Source organism: Equus asinus, chromosome 29 (assembly GCF_041296235.1).
Source record: "Equus asinus isolate D_3611 breed Donkey chromosome 29, EquAss-T2T_v2, whole genome shotgun sequence".
Classification (NCBI taxonomy): domain Eukaryota; kingdom Metazoa; phylum Chordata; class Mammalia; order Perissodactyla; family Equidae; genus Equus; species Equus asinus.
This window is the reverse complement of record NC_091818.1, coordinates 35,349,449-35,376,933: the sequence shown is the minus strand read 5'-3', so window position 1 is coordinate 35,376,933 and position 27,485 is coordinate 35,349,449. Positions and strand designations below refer to the sequence as shown.

Sequence of the window (27,485 nt, the reverse complement as noted above, 5' to 3'; positions counted from 1 at the left end):
GAACTGTGAGACAATCAACGTCTGTTGTTTGAGCCACTCGGTTTCTGGTACTTTGTTATGGAGCACCTAGCACACCAATAGACCGTCTCCACAGAGAGGGACCGTTACAGCACACACATCTACCGTGGGGCTGGGGTGGGGGCGCCAGGATGCTCTGAGTCCCAACTCAAAGGTAAGAATAGTGTTCCATTTTCGTCCGAGCAGGGAGGAGCTTCTCACAAAAACCTCTTCGAAGGAAGTAATCTGAGAGCAGCAGAAAAACCAGTGAGGCTGACCCAGCCTCTGTTTTCTGGGGCAGAGAGGGAGAAATGGAACGAAAGGATCTGGTTCAAGGAGCCGGAAAAGGTGGGAGGGAGAGAAAGAGATCAAAAGTGGAAAAAGAGAGAAACAGGGAGCCTGGGAGGTGATGGTTTCCATTCATTATTTGTTCTTAACTTCCAGGCTGATGCTCTGGGGGTCTTCTTTTCTCGACCTGCGGGAGTTTGAAAAATAGGACTCTGTTGGCACTCTGAGTGAGCGTGTTACTTTATACAATAATTGCTCCTCTAAAAGTCTCCTGAACGGGAGCCAGCGCCGGGTGGCTTCTCCAGGATTCCAGGTCGCCGTGGCTTCTGCTCCAGGGTCTCTGTGCACCTGGAGGGGGGCAGGGCTGGCAGGAAGTGATGCCCACGCTTACTGAGCCGCCCTCAGGCCTCTCCAGTGTCCGACAGAGCCCTTTGTCCCCAGTGGAATCCTTCAGGCTTCACATCCCTGGAAATCTTGCCTTTGAAAGAAGACAGCAAAGGGAATAAGGGCGTGCTAATTCCAGAGTTCCCTCCTGACTCAGCGCAGGGCCTGTATCCCCACAGCAGCGGGCTGAGAAATGCGTGTTGACACGAGGGTTGAGCAGGTCCACCGCACCTTGACCCGGTCATCTAAGGCCTTAGGACGGCCACCACGCTGCATTTTTCTAGCTCACCCTCCACAGGGCTGAATACTTCCCTTCCAGGCTAAAAATGCCCCTGTTGACCATTAGCTTGACTAAGAAATGAAAGTGAGTTCACAGCATGCCACCGCCGGAAGAGATCTTAGAAATCATGTCTTCTGCCCCTAATTGTATTGATAAGAAAAATGAGGCTCTGGGGGCTGGCCCTGGGACCTGGTGGTTAAGTTCTCACGCTCTGCTTCAGCGGCCCAGGTTTGCAGGTTCAGATCCTGGGGGCAGGCCTTCACCACTCGGCAGCCATGCTGTGGTGGCATCCCACATAAAATAGAAGATTAGCAGAGATGTTAACTCAGGGCCAATTTTCCTCAGGAAAAGAAAATGCAAAAAAACAAATAAGGAGCCAGCCAGGTGGCACAGCAGTTAAGTGTACAGGTTCCGCTTCAGTGGCCTGGGGTTCACCGGCTTGGATCCCGGGTGCGGATATGGGACCACTTGGCAAGCCATGCTGTGGTAGGCGTTCCACGTATAAAGTGGAGGAAGATGGGCTTGGATGTTAGCTCAGGGCCAGTCTTCCTCAGCAAAAAGAGGAGGGTTGGCAGCAGATGTTAGCTTGGGGCTAATCTTCCTCAAAAAAAAAAAAACAAACAAAAAAAACAAGAGGCTCAATGAAGTGACGGACATTGTCTCTGAGACAATTAATGGTAGCACAGCAACCACAGCCCAAGTCTCCAGAATTGCCACCGGGGGTCTTTCTAGACCACCAAAGCCAAATTCTGGTCCCACAATACACAGTGCAGAACGGGTGCAGAGAAGGAGTTCCCTGATCAGATTTGTTTTCAAAACACTGCAGAGATGCCAAGCCCTTTCCCATTCAGAACCCCTGCAGAAATCGTCCTCCCGCTAAAACACTTTCCACCCACACCCTTTCCCCCAGCACACCTCTTCTTCTTTAGATCTTAACATGAGCTTCATTTTCCCAGAAAAGCCATTCCTGATTCCCCAGACTCGATTAGGATCTAATGATCAACACTCTCTCAACCTCTTGCTTTTCTCCTCCGTAACACTTACATTATCATTGCTTTCTTTTTTTTTTTCGGTGAGGAAGATTGGCCCTGAGCTAACTTCTGTGCTAACCTTCCTCTATTTTATGTGGGACACTGCCACAGCATGGCTGATGAGTGGTGCAGGTCCACACCCAGGATCCAAACCCATGAAACCCAGGCTGCCAAAGTGGAGCGCACAAACTTAACCACTGCACCACCAGACTGACCCCTATAATTGCATTCTTATTGGAGACTTAGTTATTTCATGTCTGTCAGCTGCTAGCATATGAATTTCACAGGGACAGGAGCCACATCTTTCTCATCCCCGTGTTCCCAGCACCTCACACCATGCTATCCACATGGTGGGCAGTCTACGGATCTGTGCTGATTTGATGGCTGGATCAGCATGGGAAGGACTCTGAGTTCTGCAATAAAGCAGCCTGCCTAACTTCACTTTCATTTAGCATTTCCCAGACCTACTGGACCCTGGAACGCTTTTCTTGAGAACCAATGGCAATCTGAGAACCGGCCCTATCCATGTCACAGGGACACACTTTGGGAAACACCATGCTGTGCTGTACACAGACTGCCCTGAATAAAAAAGTTCTGACGCTCCCTGCACGCCGTCGCAGAGAGAACTGCACACGGCTGCTTTATTAGAGATGGAAACGAGTATGAACCACAGTCCTCATCACCGTCAGAGAAAATAAAGCGCACGGTCATCATCCCCAAATCTTCACTTTCGGCTCCTATAGATCTTGAGAATCTCAGATTCTTCAAAATCAGAAGTGCCATCATTTGGTTCCCACAGTAATGAAGCGGGGGATCTGAAATGCCTCTTCATCAACAGCTTTTCCAAAGAAGCTGGAATTTTTTCAGAAGTAAGTAAAATTAGCACCAGCTGTGAGTTCTAGGCTGGAGCAGGGCCTGCCTTTCAGTCAAGGTGGAGGAGAAAGGCAGCTATTCCAAGTGGGATAGTTAATCTTATGCGTCCATGTGACTGGGCCAAGGGATGTCCTGATAGCTGGTTAACCATGATTTCTGGGTGTGTCTGTGAGGATGCATCTGGAAGAGATTAGCATTTGAATCAGTGGACTGAGTGAAGAAGGTGCCCCTCTATGTGGGTGGGCCTCATCCAATCTGGTGAGGGCCTGAAGAGAACAAAAGGGTGGAAGAAGGGCAAATTCACGGTCTGCATGACTGTCTGGACTGGGATATGGGTCTTCTGCCCTCGGCCATCGGCACTCCTGGTTCTCCAAGCCTTCCGACTAGGACAGGAGCTCCACCACCAGCTTTCCTGGGCCTTCAGCTTGCAGACAGAAGATAGTGGGACACCTCAGCCTGCATACTTGCATGAGTCAATTCCTCATAATAAATCTCTTTAGATGATAGATAGATAGATAGATAGATAGACAGATCCATCCTATTGGTTCTGTTTCTCTGGAGATCCCTGACGAATACATCAACTGATGACTATTGCTTGAGGAAACGAAGTACCCACTAAAGGACAATATCAAGGGTACCAGACCCTCTTGCCTGGGAAGATTCACTTATGCACAGGATCTGGAACAATGCAGAGGGAGCAGGGCTCAGGGTTCAGGCCAGCCTGCAGCAACGTGAAACCAACAGGAACAAGGACAGAGACCGAGTGGAGGGAGCAGAACCAGAACAAACCAACATCCTGGGCATCTCTTATGAAGTCAGAGCTGGCTGAGGGCCGTGGGCGTGCAGGGCAACAGCAGCTGGGCCCAGCCCTCAGGGGCCTTACATCTCGATCCAGGAGGCAACGACGTCATATGCAACAGGAGCAGCTGGAGAAAGAGCCGACGACAATAAAGAAGGAAACGGAGAGGACCACGACTGTGGTAGGAGGAAGCTCCTAAAACGAGAGCTGTCCAAGGAGGAGTGGTGAGCTGGCCAAAGGCAACACAAAGCTCAGAGAGGTGGGCATGCAGAAAGACCTTTGGCTCCTTAAACAAAGATGTTGTCAGTGACCTTTGGAAAGAGCAGCCTGCTGCCAAGCGTGGGAGGGACATTGGGAGGCACTAAGGGGGAAGGACAGAGAGGAGACGAACGTGGCAGATGTCAACCACTCCATCTACGAGTTTGTAGGGGAAAGAAGAAAAGTGTGAAAGCAAAAGAGGCAGCAAGTTCAGGTTCAGATTGTTTTCATCTTGGGGAGAACCTCAACATTCTCCGGCCAAATGATTATGGCCCATCAGGTTTCCTGTAGGTCCTACCCAAAGGCAGGATGGTGGGGGAACCAAGAGCAATGACCTTAAGGTTTATTACTAGTAATATTTCAGTCATATTTTAAATCTGGAGTTGTCCGAAAGTGTTCTCCCTATAAAGAGGAAAATAAATGCTAGGAATTGATAAGGCAGGTAGGCATTCCTGAGCATTCCATGTTCAGTTCATTCAACAAATAGTTCTTGCTGAAACATTTACCAGGAACTATTCTAAGCACCTGGGATACAGTTATGGGTAAAAATAGGTGCTCTCATGAAGATCCCATTCCAGTGGTTTGTGTCATTCAGGGCTCCGAGTGGAAATGGCTGTCACATGGCCCAGAAGAGAGATTAGAGGAGCGTTTGTTCACCAAAGGATTAGCTGCAAAAGTGTAGACGAGGGGCTGGGAGAAGAGGTGCAGTGGTGACCACCACTTGGGGACCAGAATGGAGGAGGGAGGGACTGTAGGCTGGACCTCAAGAGGAGAGACTCGGAGGGGCAGTGACCTGTGGCTGAGGAACCCAGCCTCACCAAGGTGACCTTGCAGGAGGGGAGCCAGCTAGAGGAGAAAGTCCCCTGACCTCACCCTCCTTGCCCCTACCTGGAAGCCAGCGGGCGAGAGAGTCCATGGATCCCTTCATCCAGGTCAGCCTTCTGCCACAGAGAGGAGTGTGGAGAACACGGAGGACCATCTGGAGGGGCAAACAGAAGCCATGCAGCACATGGTCATTTCAGTCCGTCTTCCGACAGCTTTCATTCTGGGACCTCTGCAAGTTTAGGAAGTATGGGGAGGAGAGGAGGCTGGCTGCGTATGGAAGGGACATGGGCAGCTGAGGGGGACATTCACACAAGGTAGTCCTTTCTCTCCTGTGCAAACGTGATCACACAGGAACACTCCTATCCTCGCTGTTCTATCCTGATCCATTCTCGAGGAAAGAACTCCAGAGTAGGAGTCGCAGAATCTGGATTTTAGTCAGCTCTTTCCGCTTCCTAGCTCTATTCCTTTGCTAAGGTTGACATAACAAATCCCCACAAACTTCGTGGCTTAAAACCACAGAAATTTACTTCTCACGGTTCTGGAGGACAGACATCTGAAACCAAGGTGTCCCAGGGCCATGCTCCTCCGAAGGCTCTGGCAGGCATCCCTTCCTTGCCTCTTCCGGCTTCTCGTGGCTCGTGGTGTTGCTTGGCATGAGGCAACATGGCCTTCCTCCCTGCGTTTTGGTGTATCTCAAATCCCCCTCTCCTTTTTCTTATGGGGACATCAGTCATTAGATTTAGGCACCCCCCCCCCATACAGAATGATCTCATCTCAAGATCCTTAACTTGATGGCATCTGCAAAGACCCTATTTACAAAGAGGTCACATTATAGGTACCAGAAGTTAGGGCTTGGACATATCTTTTTGGGGGACAAAATTCAACCCACTATACTAGCCATGTGGCCCTGATTCTTCTGAGCCTCGATTTTCTCACCTGTGAAATGTGGAACCCCAACTTGACAGATTAGGGTCACATGCTACGACATGGATAAACCTTGAGGACATTATACAAGGGAAATAAGCCAGTCACAAAAGGACCAATACTGCATGATCCCACTTATACGAGATATCTAGAGGCGTCAAATTCATAGAAACAGAAAGTGGGACAGTGGTTGTCAGGGGCTGGGGGAGGGCGCAAATGGGAGTTAGTGTTTAATGGGTACGGAGTTTCAGTTTTGCAAGATGAAAAGTTTTGGAGATCTGTTTCACAACAATGTCATTATACTTGACACTACTGAACTGCACACTTAAAAATGGTTAAGATGGTCAATTTTATGTTGTGTCTTTTACCGAAATAAAAGAAAAATGCATAAAGAAAGAAAAAGATTAGGTAATTGAACTGAAAACCCTTGGTAAACTGTAAAGCACTGTACACATGTAAGGTTTCATGACGCACATATCCCCAGTCCTAGAGCAGGGCCTGCTCCATAGTAGGTGCTCAATAAACATTCATTGATTGGGTGAATAATCTTTATATCATTCTTATTATTCAAAGTGGGAGCAAAAAGGCCACTCGAGAGAGGAAAAGAAGCAGTAGACCCTTGCCCTGGGGAACAGATACAGGACTTTCAGAAATAGGACTCCCTGGTCACCCAAATCTGTGCCATCTGGAAGAAACGTTGTTCCCTGTGTAATAAAGTGTTGGAAGCACGGCCAACTCCTAACAGAGGTCCCTTTGAATTCTGCAGTCACACCCTTTCTCCATCACCTTTTCTGCAGGGAAGAGCGGTAGTAAGTAGGAGGGATCCTGAGACCCCAAGAAAGAAAGGCGGGTGCCAGGGAGAGGGGTGCTGCTCATGCAACCTCGTGCAAATTCAGGATCGCCCGGCTGCATTTTGGACCATGGCAGGAGAGACCCTCCAGAACATCTTAGCGATCTCAGAACATAACAACTAAAATCCAGGGTCTACTGGCTTCTCTGCAGCCAGCACTCAGCAGAGCTCAAGATGAATAACTAGCACATTAGGGTTTCCCTCCTCGAAGGGAAGCGTTGACTCTATTTAGTAGCTCTGGGCCCTCCTTGGCAGCCCATCACTTTCTCGCCCACTTTGGCATTGCTCCAAGGATGTGGGGGATACAGTCATGCCTGGGTATTTTTCTCAGTTTGCGTGGAAGCATCTCTGGCATCAAATCACTATAAACATGAACTTATGCTATCTTTCCTGATGGAAAGATCGTTTAAAAATCACAGCATCCTTGCTCTATTTGTTTACTTTGAGAAACATCTGTTATTTCGGGCATCCACAGGCCCCCAGCTGCTCTGGAGTTCCATCGGTAGCACCCTCTGGGAAGTCTACTCTTGTGAAGGTGTCTGCGTTTCCAGAACTCGAGGTACAGAGAGCTGGATTATGCATCGCACTTGTATGAAGTCACGAGGAGCAGATGTGGAATTTGCATGAAGCCTAAGCCAGGAGTGAGTTTGTTTGAACTCCTACCCCTCTGATTGTACAAACACGAGCGAAGGGAAAGCCTGGGTAGGCATCACGATCCAGGCAAAACTCTCCCCATGCATTCACGCGCACCAACATCCACACCCACGCTGCGAAGAATCTGCCAGACTCCAACCACACCTGAGGACAGGGAAGCCCATGACAGCTAGACTAAGAGGACGGTATTCAGGGGGTTAGCAAAGACTCTGGCATGGTCACCCCACACCTGTCCCTTAACCTTCTGGACCTTCTTTACCCCCATCCGGACCTTTCGTAAGAGCTACAGAACACATTACACATCTACTATCGGATGCAGTGGAGACAGAATCTATGGACATCTCTGAAAAACTTAAAGATCCTGGCTGGAAAAGATTCTTGCTGCATTTCAAGGGGGCAGCTTAGGAGGGAGGAGTTTTAGGACCTAAAGAGGCAAAAGTGCTGCCACGTGGTGGCTTGCGTCCCAGGATCTGAATTGTATGTACAGATGTTTTCCTGTGACATCGTGACATATGGCCTGGGGAGGCTGCAAAGTCTTCACAGGTGTCCCACAGGGGCTGGAAGGCCAGTCTCAGCCCAACAGGGAGCTCCAGGCCCGGAGAGGAATGTCAGCTCAAGGGCAAAACCCCAGCAGAAATCTGAGCTCCAGCCTTCGTCCCCCATGCAAATGTGCCTGAAAACTCGCCCCAAACCACAAGGCTGATTATTTTGCCCCACAGACAGGCCCTAGACCAAGAGGCATCTCCGAGGATGGGTGGAGTGGAAGCTACATTTGGCCCCAAATAAAGAACTGGCCTTTCATAAACGGAGCTGGCATGGTGGGAAGTCAATGGATGAAGGCCCAGCTGGCGCTGCGGAACAAGGCGGGAATGTCTGTGCTCCAGGCCCTGCCCAGCCAGCAGTGTGAGGGCCTGCCTTTGTCTCAGGTCTCCCCACTGGGCCCCACTCCCACCCCTGCCAGCGCAGGGCTGACCAAGTGCCAGAGACCAGCAGGAGCCAAAAGGAAAAGACTGTTCAGGACCTTGACCCAACCACCTCACAGCGGAAATGCCCTCTCTGTTTTGACACAAAAGATGAACCAAGGCCTCTGCCTGACACAGCGTGTCCAATCTCAGAGAGAGAGAAAGCAAGGCGGCAGGAAAGACGGACAGCAAAGGGAAAATACAATAAGAATAATTGTTTTTTTCTCTAACTGGTTTAGAAAGGGGGTGGTTGGGACCAATCAATGGTGACTGGAGAGAAGAGGAATGCTAATGGATGTTGCCCAGCTTAAGAGAGGAAATTTCTGACACCTGAGCCAAAAAAGGACCCCGCTAAAGCGAAGCCGGGACATGAGTTGCAAAGGGAAACAGTCTGTAGGTCCCATCAGAGGGGAGAGAAGGCCAGGAGGAGCCAAATAGAGGGGTGGAGGGTCAAGGCCAAAACCAAGCCAGGGCAGCTGAGCTGAGCCAACCTGGGGCCCAGCAGGGGTTTGGGGAGGAGGCAGCCAGCCAAGAGCAAACAACAAGATCAAGGCTGGGGAGTGGCTTCTCTCATCACATGCCTGGGCCCCACCCCACACAGACAGAAGGAAAGAGCCCACTGGGGAGTCAGAAAGAGGGAGGGGGAGGAGCCAGCGGGGGAGGGCAGAACTGTCTTCAAAAAGCCTGTGCCAGACACTGGCATTCACCCACCTGGCAGTTTCCCTGTTTAGGGAAGGCCACCTGTTGGCACCCGCCCGCGTTAGCAGTGGAAAGCTAATAGTATCTCCTTGTTCTCAGGAATGCTGTGAAATAACCTGAACGGGATGTTCTTCACTGAGAAGCTGATTTTTTAGTCTGGTGGAATAAAATGTGTGTCCAGGGTCATGCATGTCATCGCAAATGGCAAGATTTCCTTCTTTTAAGGCTGGATAATATGCTAAGTGAAATAAGCCAGACACCAAAGGAGAAACACTACATGATGCTGCCGATATGAAGAATCTAAAGAGTCAGCCTCAGCAGCAGAGAGGGGAATGGCGATTGCAGGGGCTGGGGGAGGGGAAGGGGAGAGACGCTGGTCAAGGTACGAAGTTTCAGTTCTGCGGGATGGACAACGTGGAGACCCACTACGCAGCATAGTGCATTTAGCTGACGATACTGGACTGATACTGAAAAATCTGCTATGAGGGTAGATCTCATGTTAAGTGATATTACCACACACACACACACACACACACAAGAGGGTGGGAGGGAACTTTTGGAGGTGATGTCTGTGTTTATGGCATTGATTGTGGTGATGGTTTCACTGGGGTACGCTCATCTCCAAACTCATCAAGTTGTACACATTCAATACGTGCAGCTTTTTGTGTGTCAATCATACCTCAGTGAAGCGATTTTTGAAAAATGTGCGTCCACTCCAGGGGCGGCCTCTAAGCCGCTGCAGACCTGGCACTTCCTTGAGAGAAATGCTGCTCCGCTCTGCCTGCGTTTAGAGGACACTTTGCGGGAACCTGGCCTATTCTTTTGGTTTGAATGTGGGTGGTTTCTGTTGTTTTGTTTTGCGAGTTGTTTATTCTCACTGGGGCAAGGATGTGGGGAAAGATCCTCACCTCCCACTCGAGAAGAAGCTGTGAAAGCCACCACATGGGCCACCTGCTCAACAGCTGCCGTAATGTTGTCCAAGATGGAAGGACTTGGAAAGGACTGGGTTTAGACCATCAAATCCTGTTGGAGGCCGCTGGGCAAGACCACTCCCCCATGAGTAAGGGGTGGGGGGCATTCCTATGGTCCGTCATCCCAGAAAAGGTCCATCCTGGAGTGAGGAAATAAGGAGGAGGGTGGCTTGGAGAAGTAGCTTCCTCTCTTTGGATCCTGTGAGGTAAAGGTTGGGATTGGTTCAAGGGGAAGTTGGTTCCCGCCTCACAGAACCCTCACGGGCAAGGAGTGGCCGGGTCTAGGCCTGCGGGCTGGGAGTGCAGTTCGTTTACTCAGCAGATAGCTGTTCAGCCCCTACCCTGTGCCAGTCACCGTCCTAAAGTTACTCTCTGCTGTTACAATCTCAAAAATGACGTCTCAAGTTGTCACTTTCGGGGAAGAGCAAAGGAAGAGTCTGTGCCCACCTTGGGTGGAAGCCCTAGGGAATTCCCTGTTCCAGAAACTGTGAGAGACTCTCCCACAGGAAGAACAGAGAGCCATGGGTGGCAGTGGCCCAGGCATAACTAAGAGTTCTGCACAAGGTCCAAGGGCAGGGTGAGCAACAGCCCGCATGGATTTACAGGATGGGTCGGCATCCTTGGAAAGCCCTGGAAATGTTCAGGAGACCCTAGGAAAGAAGTTCTTCTAATAAAGCAAGATTAAAAACACAAACACAGCCTTATTGCAGGGTAGGGATGAATGTATGTGAGACCTCACCCACGGGTGATGCTTGGGGACATACTGGTTGCGATAAGGAAAGTGATAATCCATTTCAGAAGGAATATAAGAGGGGGAGAGCAGTACAGTCAAACACACACACAGACACAAACTTGCTCTGCTCTAAAGTCCACAAAATCTAAAATTTTTTATCAGGATCAATCACAACTGCATCTACAACATGTCATAGTAAAATGGGAACGGGATCCGTACTTGTGGGTGACGCAGATTTGCATTGGGCCCCTTTTTACCACTCACTTCTGCTGAGGAAGTTCGTCTGGGTAGGACATGAAGGAAAGGAAGTGACAGACACCATTACGGTCATAGACAGATGGCTCAGCGCTCTGGGGCAAGTCCCGCCGAGATTCTACTCTCCTCTGGAGTATGTTCTTCTGTTTTTTTCTGGAGTATGAGTTTTACGGTCATGACCTCACATGTGCAGGAGTGTGCTTTCTATATTTTTCTAGAACATCATTTCTGTCTTGATAGCAGAAACTAATCTAGGCACTTCCAGGCAACCCAAGTCAATTTAATGACTTCCCAGTCATTCTGAGTCAGTCTGATCAGGGTTTTCTGTCCCTGCTTCTCTCCAGAGGGGAGGTCCCTCACCCAGCAGAAGTAGGGGTGAGAGAAGAGGTCACCTTCTGTCCTACCAGCCTCTGCAGAGATGTCACTTGCTCTAGCAGAGATGACTTCTCTCCAAGGCTGTGGCTTCCTTGGACTTTTCCAGAAAATCAAGATGTAAGTCCTTTTTTTCTGAGATCCTCCTGAATCCATCTTGATTTTTTTTTTATCCTATGTGTCAAATTTTTAAAAAATCATGGTGAAATACATGGAACACATAATTTACCATCTTAGGCATTTTTAAGTGTGCAATTCAGTGTCATTAAGTACATTCACGTTGTTGTGCAACCATCACTATCTGGAATTCCATCTCCAGAACTTTTTCATCTTCCCAAACTGAAACTCTGTCTTCGTTTCAACACTAACTCCCCATTCCGCTCCCCCCAGGCCCTGACAACCACCTTTCTACTTTCTGTCTCTACGAATTTGACTACTCTCGGTACCTCACATAGGTGGAATCACAGAGTACTTGTCTTTTTGTGACTGGCTTATTTCACTTAGCATAATGTCCTCAAGGTCCATTCATTACGTAGCATGTGTCAGAATTTCCTTCCTTTTTTAAGGTTGAATAATATTCTATGGTATGTATATGGTACATTTAGTTTATCCATTTATCTGTCGATGGACACTTGGGTTACTTCCAATAATTTTGGCTATTGTGAATAACACTCCTGTGAACATGCGTGTACAAATATCTCTTTAAGTCCTTGCTTGTAATTCTTTGGGATAAATACCCAGAAGTGCAATTGCCGGATCATATTGTAGTTCTACGTTTAATTATTTGAGGAATTTCCATACTGTTTTCCAGGACTGCACAATTTTACATTCCCACCCACGGTGCACAAGGTTCCAATTTCTCCACATCCTCACCAACACTTGTTATTTTCTGTTTTTTTAGTAGCCATCCTAATGAGTGTGAGGTGGTATCTTGTTGTGGTTCCATCTTGAATTTTTAAGAATTTACTTCCAGTCCCCTTAAGACTCCCCCAGGGAAAGCCCTGTCCCGGGCATCCACATCAGAGTCTCGCTCTATTCTCTGCTATCTAGACATCATTCTTACGTCTTTCTTTTATGGGAAATGTAACTCTGGCATCATTGTGATTCTTCCCAACTCTTGTTTATTGGGCAGAGCTCCCTGATGTTGGGCAGCAACCAGAATGGGTGGGATAAAATGTTGACTTATTCCACCCTTAAGTGACCAGGTGGGGCCCGAGCTGGACAGTCACCCTGGGTGGGCAGCCAGTGGCAGTGCCCAGTATACTCTACAAATACAGTGTCACCATATTTTCTATGTAAGCCACAAAATGGAAACTTTTTTTGGGAAGCTCTGCCTTATGGTAGAACCTTTGCTTGCTGACTTCTTTGGGCTCAGCCTCTTAGCGCTTAAGGTTAGACTTCTGGAACTCCAAAATCTTTTCCCTTTCAAAAAATTCTGGAGCCAGCCCTGATGGCCTAGTGGTTAAAGTTTGACATTTTCACTACTTCGGCATCCCAGGTTCACTTCCCAGTCGTGGAACCACACCACCCGTCTGTCAGTTGTCATGTTGTGGTGGTGGCTCACATAGAAGAACTAGAAGGACTTACAACCAGGATGTACAACCACGCACTGGGGCTTTGGGGAGGGAAAAAAAAAAAAAAAAGAGGAAGATTGGTAACAGATATTAGCTCAGGGCGAATCTTTCCCTGCAAAAACAACGAACAAAAAAACTCTGCTCTTGAAACTGAAATGGGCCTGGGCTTTTAAGTCATGAACGATGATGACGAGTTTAAACATTATTTGAGACTCAATCAACTGCCTGGTTGTCTCTGGGTTATTCTGTGATGTCCCCTTGTGGCAGCACATGAATGTCCCCAAGGCAACGAAAGGCAGTCACTCCCATAAGGTAGAGGTGGGGCAACAAGGGCAACCTCACTGACTGTCTCCTCCTTTAATGGGCCACACAGGAAAAGTGTCATCCCCCTCCCAGAGGCTGAGAGCTGTGTCTTTTGACTTTGAGGCCCCGCCCTTCCAAGCCCAGAGGCTGCCTCCATGGTCACTGCTGCCAAACCAACATGGCTGGTTTCCCAGAAGAAGAGAATAAAAAGCGAAAAGCACTCGGGTGCCATTGAGAGATCAGAAAAGAGAAATAAGGCTTTCCATGACAGAGTTACATTTAGCAAGAGGGGAAGTGTTTTAGGCAGCTCCAGTCCTGACTCACTCCTGTTGACAGACAACGCTTGTTGTCTGAGGTCAGCCGCGCATCCTTTCTATGTCCCAGTTTCCTCTGCAGAACAGGCACTAAGCACACTCCAGCATGTGCTGTGGAAATGGATGAATAATCAGGGCCTCCCACAGAGGATGAATGCCCCAAAATGCAAAGTCAGGAGTGGCGATAAATACTTAGCTCTGGACCGGGGAGAGACGCACTGGAATCCTGAGTTTCAGGATTGGCAGTGTAAGCGTGCTTAAAGGGAGGGTTTGTCCTTGAAGACACACTTCTGACAAAAGGAAGGGGTAGCCCGAGCATGGCAGGTTTCTGTAATTCATAAAAACCCCTCTCCCTCTCTTGCAAAGTTCCCTGGGATGTCCATTAAGAATAAATTAAACCCTCAGCTTTCTTTAGGCTGACTCAAAATCCTAAAATGGTGTTACCTGGAAGGGTCTTCCAAGATCTGCTGGTTTAATGGTCTTCAAAGTTTGAAGAAAGGGTTCTACTGATTTCAATACACAAACAAATTTGGATAGAACCCAATCTATCTGGCAGACAAGAGTGGAGCTGTTAGGCTGACCGGGAGACTGGGGCTGTCGACCGGGGCCTCTCAGCACCACCCTCCTGCAATCCACAGTCCTAAGGCCCCTCCTCAGAGCCCCTAGGGCTTCTCATGACACAGTCTGAAGACATCTTGACAAAGATTCTATCCTTGACCAAACTCTACTCAGGCTCCCTGAACTCTTTTTCCACCAGGTCTTGACTTTTGGACTCCATGTTTGTCTATGCATTGTCTAATTTTAGCAAGAAACCTGCTAAATTGGTTTAGCTAGAATTCCCCCACCCTCCATACCTGATCACCCTCAATATCTGATCGGGTTCCTGGCCCTCCACCATCCCCAGGCCATGTCTGATCACCCTGGTTGCCTTCAGCAAGAATCCTGCTGGGCCGGTTCACCCCTGATGTTTCTTCTTAGTCATTTCCCATCCACAGACACCCACCCTGCTCCTTGGCTATAAATTCCCACTTGCCCAAGCTGTCTTCAGAAATGAACTCGGTTCTATATGGAGGTCTCTTTCCCCTATTGCAATAGCACTGAATAAAATTTGTTTTTACTGCTTTAACTACTGTCCAGCTCTGATTTTTTCTTTAACAATCTCAATTAGCTTAACAGTCTCATTTGATAGATGAGTAGACACATCTGGAGAGGCGAGATTACTGGAACCTGGATGTCTGGATTCCAGGCCCGGTTCACATCCCTTTACACTATGCCGAGAATGGTGGAAGCCAATGATAACGGTGTGATGGACGTGGTGATGGCAGGGAGGCAAGGGGAAGACAGACAGAATGCAAAAGAAGGAAATGAGCAACACTTTTACCTAAAAAAAGTCAAGGGGGACATCTGCCTGAGGGAGGTCACAGGCCATTCCTTCATATACAAAAGACAGTGCAAAAAAAAAAAAAAAAAGAAAGAGACCCCTTTCCCGTGAGTTGGGGAGAGAGGAGACAATGCTATGTTCTGTTTTGGTCCCTTGGGCAAAAAGACCACATCTCCTGTGTTACAAAGGGGCATAAGTTACTGAGATCATCTAATTACTGAAATAGGCATTTTGTAAAACACTGTTTCTTAAGTCAATGATAATCTAACCTCAAAGTTACTTGGGTCTTTCTCTGGAGTTTTTGCTAATCAATCTGTGAATGGTCTGGAATGGTTAAACAATGCAGTAAAGCTGTAGTGATACTTGATTTCCCTGTTCACCCCTGCCCTTTCCGTCTCTGCCACATTCCCTTACAAACGCATAGGAAGTTTTAAAAACACCTGAAAAACTGTCCATTCTACAAAGTTGGATGGATGGATGTGTACAATGTAAAGCATCCGGTGGGCATTTTAATCTTCGAAGAGCAAACTCAACCATATCAACAGGTGATTTCTAAGTCTGATCCAAGGCCACACCCTTTCTCTTTAAAACACCTGAGAGAGCAGAGGAACTGTGTTTCTGGAAAACAACTCGGCAACAAGTACCAGAGGCCATCAAATATCTTCATATCCTTTGATCTCGCAACTCTGCTTCTAGGAATTTGCCCTAGAGATATATCAGAGACCTGTAGGGAGATTTATGCAAAAGGTTGCTCCTTGTGGTATTATGTATAATACTAAAGATTAGGAACAACTTAACAGTCTGCCAAGAGAGATTGGTTAAATAAATGATGGTAAAACTACATGATAAAATAGCACGATGCCATCAAAGTCATTCGTAGAAGAATATTCGGTGTCACGGGAATATTGGTAATATATTAGGGGAAAAAGCAGGTGGCAAAACGTCACACCGTATTATTCCAAGTTTATGTCACATGCTATAAAATACACACATTTAGAAAACATGTATAACTTAGACATAAACTGGGACCGCTCTACTTCTCACGATTAGCCACTATGGGTTTGGTCCCTCTTCATCAATTCCCTGGATTGTGGAAGTTCAGAGCCTTCCCCGAGATCCTTGTGATTTCCAAGTAGGAGGGTGAGGGAGGAGAAACTCACATGTTATTGTGGCTACATCACTGACCCAGATTGTGAAACTCAGCCCATCTTTAATTTATACACACATGCAATTACGCTCCGACACCCACACACAGAGACGTGCACACAACAGCACAAAGCGCTGGGTTAAGCGGGTGGGGAGTGGGGATGGGGAGGGACGAGGATGGGAAAGGAGGAGTTCACATTTCAGCTCGTAAACCCCTTTAAATTGCACCTTGGTCTTGCGTTCATTAGGTGCCTTTGAATTCTGCCAATGCATTCAGCTTACTGAAATTCAGTTTTTCCAAATAAATAAACATGTAAATTAAAAAATAGAAAAGCCTTACAGCAGCAGGGAGTAGTGACAAGGGACTAGGTGAGCCATGGTTTGACACATGTATATCCAGGCATGCCAAAGGGCCCAGGGAGCAGTACAGTGGCTATTGTTGTGTAGACATCCCTGGATTAATCATAATCAATGCTTTGCACATTTAGACCAATAGAAAAAAACCCCTCAATTTAGCCCAGGTGACAGAGCTCTCACTGCCCATTTCCAACATAATGTCCCAACATTAAGAATGGAATGGATTACATTCAAAAACAGGAATAAAATTCTGGTCCAAACAAACTAATGAAAGAGATGTGTCACCAACATGCTGATATAAAAGAAGAGAATAGTGGGGGCCAGCCCTGTGGCCAGGTGGTTAAGTTCACAAGCTCCGCTTCGGCGGCCCAGGGTTTTGCCGGTTCGGATCCTGGGCGTGGACATGGCACCTCTCATCAAGCCACACTGAGGTGGCATCCCACATGCCAAGCTAGAAGGACCCACAACTAAAATATACAACTATGTACCTGGGGGCTTTGGGGAGAAAAAGGAAAAATAAAATCTTAAAAAAAAGAAGAGAATAGTGGCACTTTTTTATTATACTTAAGACAGGTCTTCACAACACCACAAATACTTTAAGAAAACCAAATCAGAAGATCTGATAGGGGACTGAAATCCTGCTGTCTGTTCCTGACGTAGGTTTCAGCATTTTCTTATCTGAATATCAGTTTCTCTATGAAAGAGAAAAGAGCTTGAAAGGCAGCTGTCCCCTGCACACAGCCTGACTTAGTCAGCTCGGGCAGCCATAATGAAACACCCCAGGCCCTGTGGCTTAAACAACAGAGATTTATTATCTCGTGGTCTGGAAGCTGGAAGCTGGAGACCAGGGTGCTGGCATGATCGGTTCTTGATCCCTGTCCCTGGCTTGCAGACAGTCACCTTCCCACTGTGCCCCACAGGGCACAGAGCAACTTCTGGTCTCCTTCTTCTTATAAGAATACTAATTCCGCCATGGGGCTCCACCCCCATGACCTCATCTCAACCTAATCACCTCCCAAAGTCCCCACCTCTAGATACCATCACACAGCAGTTAGGGCTCCAACAGACCCATTGTGAGGGGACACAGTTCAGTGCATAGCACAACCCCCAGTCCTTCTTCTTAGGGAGGCCCAGGATACCAATGTTCTATCCACAGTCTGCGATCACAGGGCTCCTGGTTCAGAGAACACAGGAGTTGTGTCTTGCCTTGTCTCTCTGAACAGATATTGTCTTCAGATCGATTTACTAACTCTCCTACTTCGCCCATGAAATCATCCTTTACATTTCTTTCCTGTCATCCACAGCTGGTCAATATAACCAGTGAGACAGGCTTCCAAAGGGGCCCATCATCTTTAAAATAACATAGAAACGAATCCAAATAGTGCAGCCCACGTCATTTCGCTTGGTTAGGGCTCCCCCGCATGTCTCTAAAGGGAACTGCTGTTTAAGTTCTTGGAAAAATCATAAACGCTTTGAATCAATACTCCATAATAATTTTTGTCTTCGCTTACATTGATCACCTGCTGTCGCTGAAGCACCACGGTGGCAGATAAAAGGTGATTAGAACATGGGTCTTTCCCTCAAGAAACTCGCGGTTTAGTATGGTAAATCAGACACACAGAAAGGAAGAGGTAGAAAGAAGAGGTAGAAAGCGATAAATGCCTTTACGTGGCTACAGAGAAAGTGCTCTGGAAGGCTGGAAGAAGGCAAAATTCATTCCAGCCTCGGGCATGGCTTATGTGACATTTGACATGGGTCTTGAAGCCTGGGTATGACATAGGGCCAGCCATTCATTCGTTCACTCGTGAAGTATTTTAAGTAGTGGCCAAACAAAGCCATCAAGGCAGAAACATGCAGGACCTATGGAAAGCAGAGAAGGAGTTTCATGTCACTGGAGCGTGGATTTGTGAAGGGTCACGAAGTGAGTTAAGATCAAATGAACTTGGACTTCTCTAGGGGATGTGGTAGGGGCCAGAGAAGGTTTCTGAGCAGAAAAGAGATGCTTGTTTATTCTTTGATTTGCTCAACAGTCTCATTCAACAAATATGAGTTTGCCTATCCACGCCAGGCCACACATAAGCCCTGCTGTCACAGAGCTTATAGCAGAGTCGAGGAGAGATGATAAAGAAATACCCATACAAATAAACACCTGGTTAAAGATTACAATGAGGCAGATGAAGAAGAAGAAGAAGATCCTATAAGAGAATAATGAGGGGCTGGGGCTTAACTGAAATGGGAGGGGTCAGGGGGCCGGCCCGGTGATGCAGTGGTTAAGTGCGCACGTTCCGCTTCTCAGCGGCCCAGCGTTCACCGGTTTGGATCCCGGGTGTGGACATGGCACCACTTGGCAAAAGCCATGCTGTGGTAGGCATCCCACGTATAAAGTAGAGGAAGATGGGCATGGATGTTAGCTCAGAGCCAGTCTTCCTCAGCAAAAAGAGGAGGATTGGCAGTAGCTAGCTCAGGGCTAACCTTCCTCAAAAAAAAAAAAAAAAGGAAGAAAGAAATGCAGGGGTCAGAGAAGTCCTCTTCGAGACAATAACATTAGAACTGAGTCCTGAAGGATACATGGGAGATGGCCAGGTAAATATTTGGGAAATGAACCTTCCATGCTCGTGTAAAGGCCCTGAAGAAGGAAGGAGTTTGCTGAGCTCAAGAGACTGGAAAAAGGCTGATGGGACTGGAGGGTAGGAGCCAGAGAGGAGGGTGGCAGAAGGTAGCATAGAGGGAGAGAGGCACTACTCCATGCTAGTCTCCTAAGTCATGGCACTGAGCCTGGATTTGAAGGGCCATGGATCACTGGGGAGAACTTGACCACATCTACAGTTCATAAACATCACTCTGGTACAGTGTGAAGAACGCACCAGAAGGGGGGACCGGCAGCTCTGGGACACCTGTTATGTGGCTTCCGCAGTTGTCAGGTGAGACAGTGGAGGCTGCACCAAAGCAGCTGTCAAGGGAGATGAAGAGAAGGGTTCCCAGAAGGCTATTCTGGCCCCAGTGTGGATTTTGAGGGGAAAGGCTAGAGGCAGGGAGGCCAAATTCTGAGGCCATTGCAACTGCCTTAATGGGGCATGGGAGTGAAGTATGAGAGGGAGGGATGGCCAGTATGTGGTTTGGAAAAACCTCACCCAAACTCCCAGAGTGGGGAATCCTCAGTCTAGGGGGAAAGTTGGGGTGAGAAAGGCGTTGAAGGGGACGTGAAAGCTTCTAGGCTAGGCAGGATTAAAGGGGAGAAGTGGGATCAAGTGAGGGCAGAGGATGAGTTTGGATGGGGACCTCTCAACTGTGGGGAGCAAGGACAACACTCAATTAGAGATACCCAGGAGGAGGGAGAAAGGAGGCCAGAAGCAGTGATTTAATTAGACTGTGGTTCTCTAACTTCTGGCCCAGCTAAGTTTCACTTGGGGAATGGGAGAGCAGATACCCCTAGGGGGTTTGGGGGTGCCATGGAAGGACTGTGAGGTGTGAGAGTATAACTGTGTGTGTGGGGGGGGGGGGGGTTGGGCAGGTAAGGAGAGAAAGACAACATAAAGGCACCCAGAGTCCAAGGCACCTCGACTAAGAAAGAAACAGAAATGCAAATGGAAGTTACCTGAAGGAACTCCCACCTATTTTGAAATTGTATTACATTATGTTATACAAAAATAATAGCAACTCAAAATCGATTGAAGACTTGAAGGTGAGACCTGAAACCATAAAACCCCTAGAAGAAAACATAGGCAGTAACCTCCTTGACATCAGTCTTGGCAATAATTTTTTGGATTTGACATCCAAAGCAAAGGCAATAAAAGCAAAAATAGATTACATCAAACTAAAAAGCTTCTGCACAGGAAAGGAAATCATCAAAAAAAGGCAACCTACCAAATGGGAGAAAATATTTGCAAATCATATATCTGATAAGGGGTTCATATCCAAAATATATAAAGACCTCATACAACTCAGTAGCAAAAAAACAAAACAATCCAATTAAAAAATGAGCAGAATAGATATTTCTCCAAAGAAGACACACAGATGGCCAACAGATCCACAAAAAGGTGCTTAACATCACTAATCATCAGGAAAATGCAAATCAAAACCATAATGAGATATCACCTCACATCTGTTTGAATGGCTGTTATCAAAAATACAAAAAATAACAAGTGTTGCTTAGGGTGTGGAGAAAAGGGAACATTTGTGCACTGTTGGTGGCAATGTAAATTGGTACAGCCACTATGGAAAACAGTATGGAGGTTCCTCAAAAAATTAAAAATAGACATACCATATGACCCAGCCATTCCACTTCTGGATATCTACTGGAAGGAAATGAAAATGCTAAATTGAAAAAATATATGCGCTCCTATGTTCACTGCAGTATTATATACAATAGCCAAGATATGGGAACAACCTAAGTGTCCATCAATGGATGAATGGATAAAGATGAAGTGGTACATATATATAATGGAATATTATTCAGTCACAAAAAAGAAGGAAATCCTGCCATTTGCAACAACATGGATGGACCTTGAGGGCGTCATGCTAAGTGAAATAAGTCAGACAGAGAAAGACACAAAGGCCATATGATCTCACTTACATGTGGAATCTAGGGAAAAACAAAAACAAAAAACAAGCTCATAGATACAGAAAACAGATTGGTGGTTGCCAGAGGCAGGAGGTTAGGGGCGGGTGAAACGGGTGAAAGGGAACAAAATGTACAAACTTCCAGCTATAAAATAAACGAGTCTTGGGGACGTAATGCACAGCAAGCATGATAACTATAGTTAATAAAACTATATTGCATATTTGAAAGTTGCTAAGGGAGTAAATCTTAAAAGTTCTCATCACAAGAAAAAAAATTTATAACTGCGCGGTGATGGATGTCAACCAGACTTCTTGTGGTGATCATTTTGCAATATATTCAAATATCAAATCAATACGTGGTACATCTGAAACTAATATAATTTTATATGTCAATTAACCTCAATAAAATTAAAAAGGCCAATGAGCTTTAGAGCCACTCAGCTCCACACAGGGCTCATCAGATGAACACAGATCGAGAAGGCTGCCCCGCGGCGGGTACTGGCTCACAGCTACTCTCTTTTAACGTTTTTCACTCTATTACAGTCCAAAGCTCCCCTCCAGAATCCAAGAGAAGTCAGCTCTGGCTGCTGGCCCTCCAGTTTTTGGGAATTCTGGAATTCTAGTGTTTTTCTTCTGTGTGTACTGCTGTTAAGTCATCTGGCTTCATAGTCCTTTCACCTCTTTGGGGCTTTGTTTCCTCGTCTCTTAACGTTCAGTTCATATGCTCCCTCCTCTACGCTTAGCAACCCCTAAGTGTAGCCCCTTTTCTGTATGCTCCCATTTTACTTTGCATAATTATCCATTTCAGTCCTTACTATTATTACATGCAAATTGTTGTCTGTAGGTCCAAATCCCCCCTAAGTTGTGAGCTTTTGGAGGGCTGGAGTAGAATCTTTTCAGTTTACGTCCTCATAACCGTGGCCTTCACCTCAATAAATTTCTGTTGAAAAAAGAATAGCAGCCAACCATTTACTGCATTTCCCAAGCTTATATGACACATGCATGTATATGCAAACATTACACATATATCATTTAACAGAACAACAGCAAACACTTATAGGGAGCCTGCCATATGCCAGCCACTATTCTAAGCTTTTTACATTTATTCACTCACTCTTGAGGTAGGTAGTGTTGCCATCACCATTTTACACGCAAAGAAATGGAGACAGAGAGGTTAAGTAAAATGCTCCAGTTCACACAGCAGGTCAGTGGTGAAGCCCGGATCTGAACCCAGGCTGTGTGGTCCCCGTCAACGCTCATCAACAGCGTTCTATACCACTTGCCACACTGTAGAACAATCATAACAGCTTTGGGCTAAAAATGAGTTGCTCAGGCCAAAATACTGAGAGTCATCCCTGACTCCCTCCTTCTCTTACCCCCACACCCGACTTATCAGCACATCCTGTCCACTCTACCTTCAAAATAGAAAGACGTGTATGCAGACTTTTCCGCTTGCTCCCAACCCCTCCCCCAGCCCCACTCCCCTCCCCTCCCCAATCCAGGTCCCTGTCTGACCCCATCCTCTCTCCAGTGGATTAGCGCCATTTCCTCCTGGCTCATCTCCTGGTTTCTGCTGTTTGCCACCTACAGTTTATTCTCAACACAGCATCCAGGGAAATCACTTGAACATGTAAGTCAAGTTGTGTCACTCACTCCCCCTGCTAAAAACCTGCTGTGGTTCCCCACCTCGTTCAGTGTCAAAAAGCCAAGAGTTCACTGCCCCCTAAATGAAAGACCCCGCCACCTCTCCCTCCCCCCTCCCTCTGTCCCTGACACCCTGCAAGCCCTCCTGCCCTGCGCCTCTGTGATTGTCCCCTGGGCCAGCTGGCTCTCTTCCTGGACACTTGCCTGACTTGTTCCCTCACTTCCCACTTCCTTCTGGTCTCTGCTCCAACATCCTCTTCTCTCACGTTCCCTGACCCCCTCCCTCCGCCCCTTACTCTGCTTTACCCTTCTCAGGGCATTCATCACCATCTGAAATACCATCCACAAAGCTCTTCATTTTCTGCTTCCCTGTACTAGAATTCCAGCCCTCTGAGAGCGAGGACACAGTTCTGTTCACTGCCTCTCCCTAATGCCGAGATCAGGACCTTGTGCCTAGATCAGCACAAGATACGCTCAACACATATTTTTTGAATGGATGAAAGTACTATTTCTCCCATTTTACAGATGAGGAAACAGGCTCAGAGGCAACTTGCTACAGTCCTCAAACTAGGACTCTAGTAACTACCAAGAACTAAACCTGCCCCATGCCTTCCTCCCGGCAACCAAGCAGGAAGTCACCCCTCCTCTTCCAGTCAAGCACACACTCCCTCTCCCCTCCCCACCACCACCTTAACTCTGCGCTGAGGTTATCTGGAATATTCCAGCAGTAGATCACTTGTACAGCAGAATGCTCCATTTGCCTGAAGGTTAACCTCTTCCATGCCTGGATGTCCACTGCTTTTCCCTCTCTTCGTAAAGTATTGAAATGTAATTTACCTTCTCTTCTGTCATGGGATTATAATTATTGTGAGGTGTGGTGCAAATGCAGGAGACGTGGAAGACAGGAACCAGGGGGTCCCACCCCTGCGGTGGCTCTGTGACTTGTTTTTTGGAGGCTACCTTGCTCTGTGATCTCTTGTCCCTTCCTCGCCAAGGGACCATGAACGGTGATGAGCTGAATGACTCTGTGGTCTCCGCATGGCTGTCGTTCTCTAGCACCAATTACTGGATCAAACGTCCAACATTCCTCTCCCAAGCGACTCCTTGCTCTCCAGAAAGTCTCCAGCAATGCCACTATTAGGATCCTTCAACTTGGCAAGCTCATTCAAAATGTTGTCTAGGGGCTGGCCCAGTGGTGTAGCGGTTAAGTTCCCTGTGCTCCGCTTCAGCGGCCCGGGGTTTGTGGGTTCGGATCCTGGACAGCACAGACCTATATCACTCATCAGCTATGCTGAGGCAACGACCCACATCCAAAACAGAGGAAGATTAGCACAGATGTTAGCTCAGGGCTAATCTTCCTCACAAAAAAAAAAGAGGAAGATTGGCAAAGATGTTAGCTCAGGGCAAATCTTCCTCACCACAAAACAAAACAAAACAAAAAACATTATCTACAGCCACGACCATGAAACACATGCTTCTTCATCAGTTTACATCACTCTTCCACATCCGCTGCCTGAAGTTACTAAGTTCCTTTGTTTCAAGTTATATGAGTAAACTCAAGAATTTGTGCTAAGTGGGGATAAAAGGAAGTTCAGGAAGTTCATTTCATCCACGCATCCCCATCCTCAACCCATTTAATTTCTAAATTACTTTTCACCCACCTTGAGGCATGGGTCCCTGTGAAAAAATTTTAGGTTTGCAAAAGGCATGGATAACGACTGGTGGATTACAAACAAAATATAAAATAATAGAACCGTGACATCGACAACCACCTGCAGCTGTTTCTGGTTTATGGGTGCTTGACCCTCACATGACATTTTTTGGGATGAGGGGGGACAGATGTGGGGAGAATGAGGGTGGAGAATCAGCCGGATGCCAGAGGATGTCCACTGAAACCCAGCTCCCCTTTCACGTCGTACCTCTGAACCGTGTCATTAGATGCCTGTCTTAGAAGGGCCTGCAATCAATAAAAAGAAGTTCAAAAACCACTCCATCAGCAGCTGAAAATCTGCCCTTCACTTTCCTTTCTCTGCACCCTGAGGAGTTCTAAATCTTCCTTCCTTCCTACATTAAGCCGGAGACACCAGGCTCCCTGGAACCGTCTTTTATTCTGCATTATTTCTGCAACGTTCTGCCAAGCATCTGTAGGTCTTTAAAGGAACCGTGAAAAGGTAGCAAAGACACATCTGTACGGCAAAGACATGTGGCCCAGGGAAGGAGCACATAAATCAAAGCCAGAGAGAAGCCTGCTAGCAACCTGGAAATCAAATTGTGTCAGGGAGAGGGCCCGTGTGGAAAAATAGATTAGAAGGGCACTGAACAAGAGAGAAGAAAGACACGCAGCCCCTATCAAAATTAATGAGAGGGAGAGGAGGCCTGGAGAAACAGCCCGAATGAAAAGACTCTCGCACTGCTTAAGGATGGACGAGCGTTCCAGCAAGCGACAGCGACTCCAGCTTGGATAATGCCATAGCCGTCCATCTCCACTCCCCTCTTTGTGTGTTTGACCACCCTCAAACCAGGGCTACAGGCTCTGAAAGAAACGTGGGGAGGAAGGAGACATGAAACGGATGGGACAGCAGGTGCAGGAATTTAGATGAGCACAGAAACCTGTCCTTCAGTGACCTCCAGCTCCCAGTCCCAACTTTGTAACCACTGTGCTGAGTGGGAGCGGGGCTGGCAAAACCTCTCTGAACTGGGCTGGTGATACTAGCTTCACAAGCTATCCTGAGACGGCAGAAGTAAAGCGCCTAGTGCAGGCACTGGCACAGAGCAGGGGCTTCTTAAAGAGCGACTGTTATTATTACTAAACAAAATTCAGAAGCAGGTGTCTCTGAAACCTTCCACTTTCATCTGCAACTTTCAGGCTCCAAGCGCCCTTCTAATTCCTTCTTTTGCTCAAAAGCCTAGATTCCAGTTCTCGCCTCTACTCCAAATCCTATGTTGGGATGGAGCAGTCTCTGCTTCTCCCAACCAAATCTCCCATCCTGCAGGCGAAACTAATCCTAGTCCGAAGGTGAGAAATGTCCTCTGCTGGTGGACTTTGGCCCATGATGGTGATAATTCTGATCAGACTTCTTTATTCTGCAGGTCCTGCAGCCTTGGGTAGCACGCTCTGCCTCTTCTGCATTTGGCATGACTAAGAGGAGAGATACAAATTCGAGTGTTCTGGAAATTTAACTTCATTCCATTTACAAGCTTAGTTTCTATTTTAAACCCGCATTCTGCCTGACAGCAGAAACTTAATCTAAGCCAATTTGGAGTTGTATCCCTGAGTAATAACCATAAGTCAGATTATAACACCAAGACTGTGCTGGCTTGGGCAATTGTGGTAGTCTTTAGGTAGCAAGTGCTTGAAAAGATTCTGGCTCCCTTCTTCCAAACATCAGGGAGGGTTGTACTTCCCCACACACCTGAAGGCAATGACTGTGGCCACATGACTTGCTCCAGCAAATGAAACTCAAGAGCAAGTGGCAATTCCAGAAGGAAGCTTTAAGTGCCTGTTCATGCTTCTCCTCATTCTTTTTTTTTTCTCTCTGCCACAGAGACTGGCAACCTTCCAGAGAGAGGCTGCTCCATCAGGTCCCTGGGTGAGGACAGTACTGACTTGGCACAAAGCTTTCTGCTGATCTGCAGCAGACCTGTAGTGTGAGTGAGAAATGAGGCTTTGTTGTTTGAGCCACTTAGACTAGTTTTCACTGTGGTTGTTTTTCTTACCTGGGCACATTCTAGCCTATCTAAAGGGTACAGGTGGCATCATCTATCCAGGATGCCCTCATTCCCACCTTGTCTTCCACTTGTCAACCTACATTGCTGAGTCCTCCTCTGTTCCCCACCTCAGGGCCTCCTGGGGTCCAGACCTCTCTCAGAGGACAGCGACCAGTTTGCAGTCACAGCATCACACTGGGCTATGGGTGTTCAGGCCCATCTGCCTAGACATTCCACGCCACCCAGAGCCTCATGACTCCACTGGGGTTCTACCAAGGAAAGGCAGAAGCCTGCCTGGGCCCTCGCCGGGGTTCCTGCCATCCCCACTTCTTATCCAGCAGGTTTTGGACCACTCCCTCTCCCAAATCCCCCCCACAGTTACCCTCTTCTGGCTTTTCCTACACATCCTACTTGCCCTATTCTCACTCCCAAACCTGGGGGACCTTAATCTGGCCTCAGGCTGGAGGCCTTGTTCTGATTCCTCAGTGCCCCGCGAGGTTATTATGCCTGTTTGGTGTTCTTTCCAACCCCCAAGTGCTGGGCTTTTAAAACTCAAAAGCCAAGAATTGCCCCATTTAAGTGTAAGATCATGAGGCCCAAGACCATTTCTTCCACGTGTCCTACACATCTCCAGACTTTGGGAATTTAACGAATACAGGGAAGCAGTTAACTAGCAAGTGACCATGAGGATATTCTCATCAGCCACAGGATATGCCCTGTCCAGCCCCTGCCAGCCACTTACATCCTGAAAAGGGTCTCCTTTTCCCTCCTGGGTGCATTTGAAAAACCCAAAAAATACATGCAGATCCCACCGGTTCTCGGTAAGAGAGGACACGAAGCATGCAAAAGTCAACGCCTGAGGGGGATAAAGTTCACGTTCTGAGAGACCTGCGTCCACAGCTCACATCAGCCACTGCCTGAGGACACTCCTGATTCTAATCTAGGCAAGCCTCCACATTCTCGGCGTCGGTGCTGACAGGAATAAGCCAACCCACCTCTCGCCTCCTTTAAACTCTTTATCCGGTCTTGCGAAGGCCAACAAACCGCCTGGCCAGCCTCCAGGTTTAAGCGTCGGCACCTTTCACCCCGGTCCCACCCCTTCCAAGTGCTAGGGGCACCAGGCCGGGTTCAGGGGCTGCGCGGGGAGCCCGGGGCAGACGGCGTCGGGGCGGGGCGACAGGGCCTGGGGGCCAAGGTGGAGAAGCGGGCCGGGGTCGGGTTCAGGGGCGGTGCAGGGAGCCCGGGGCAGACAGCGTGGGGGCGAAGGGCGGGGCGTCGGGGAGGGAGTCAGGGGCGGGGCGACAGGGCCTGGGGGCCGGGGTGGAGCAGCGGGCCGGGGGCGG

The 27,485-nt window shown here is 47.8% G+C and overlaps 1 protein-coding gene across 1 annotated transcript in view; it reads right to left on the bottom strand.

Annotated features, from left to right (window-relative positions):
- USP6NL (USP6 N-terminal like) overlaps positions 1 to 27,362 on the bottom strand; it is a 254,559-nt gene extending 227,197 nt beyond the window's left edge. Inside the window, exons 1-2 of the mRNA XM_070501182.1 lie at positions 27,138 to 27,362; positions 4,799 to 4,889 (exon numbers count right to left, since the gene is read on the bottom strand). The gene's annotated coding sequence lies outside the window, so the exon portion shown is untranslated. The remainder of the gene's footprint in view (positions 1 to 4,798; positions 4,890 to 27,137) is intronic.
- Positions 27,363 to 27,485: the final 123 nt, after the last annotated feature.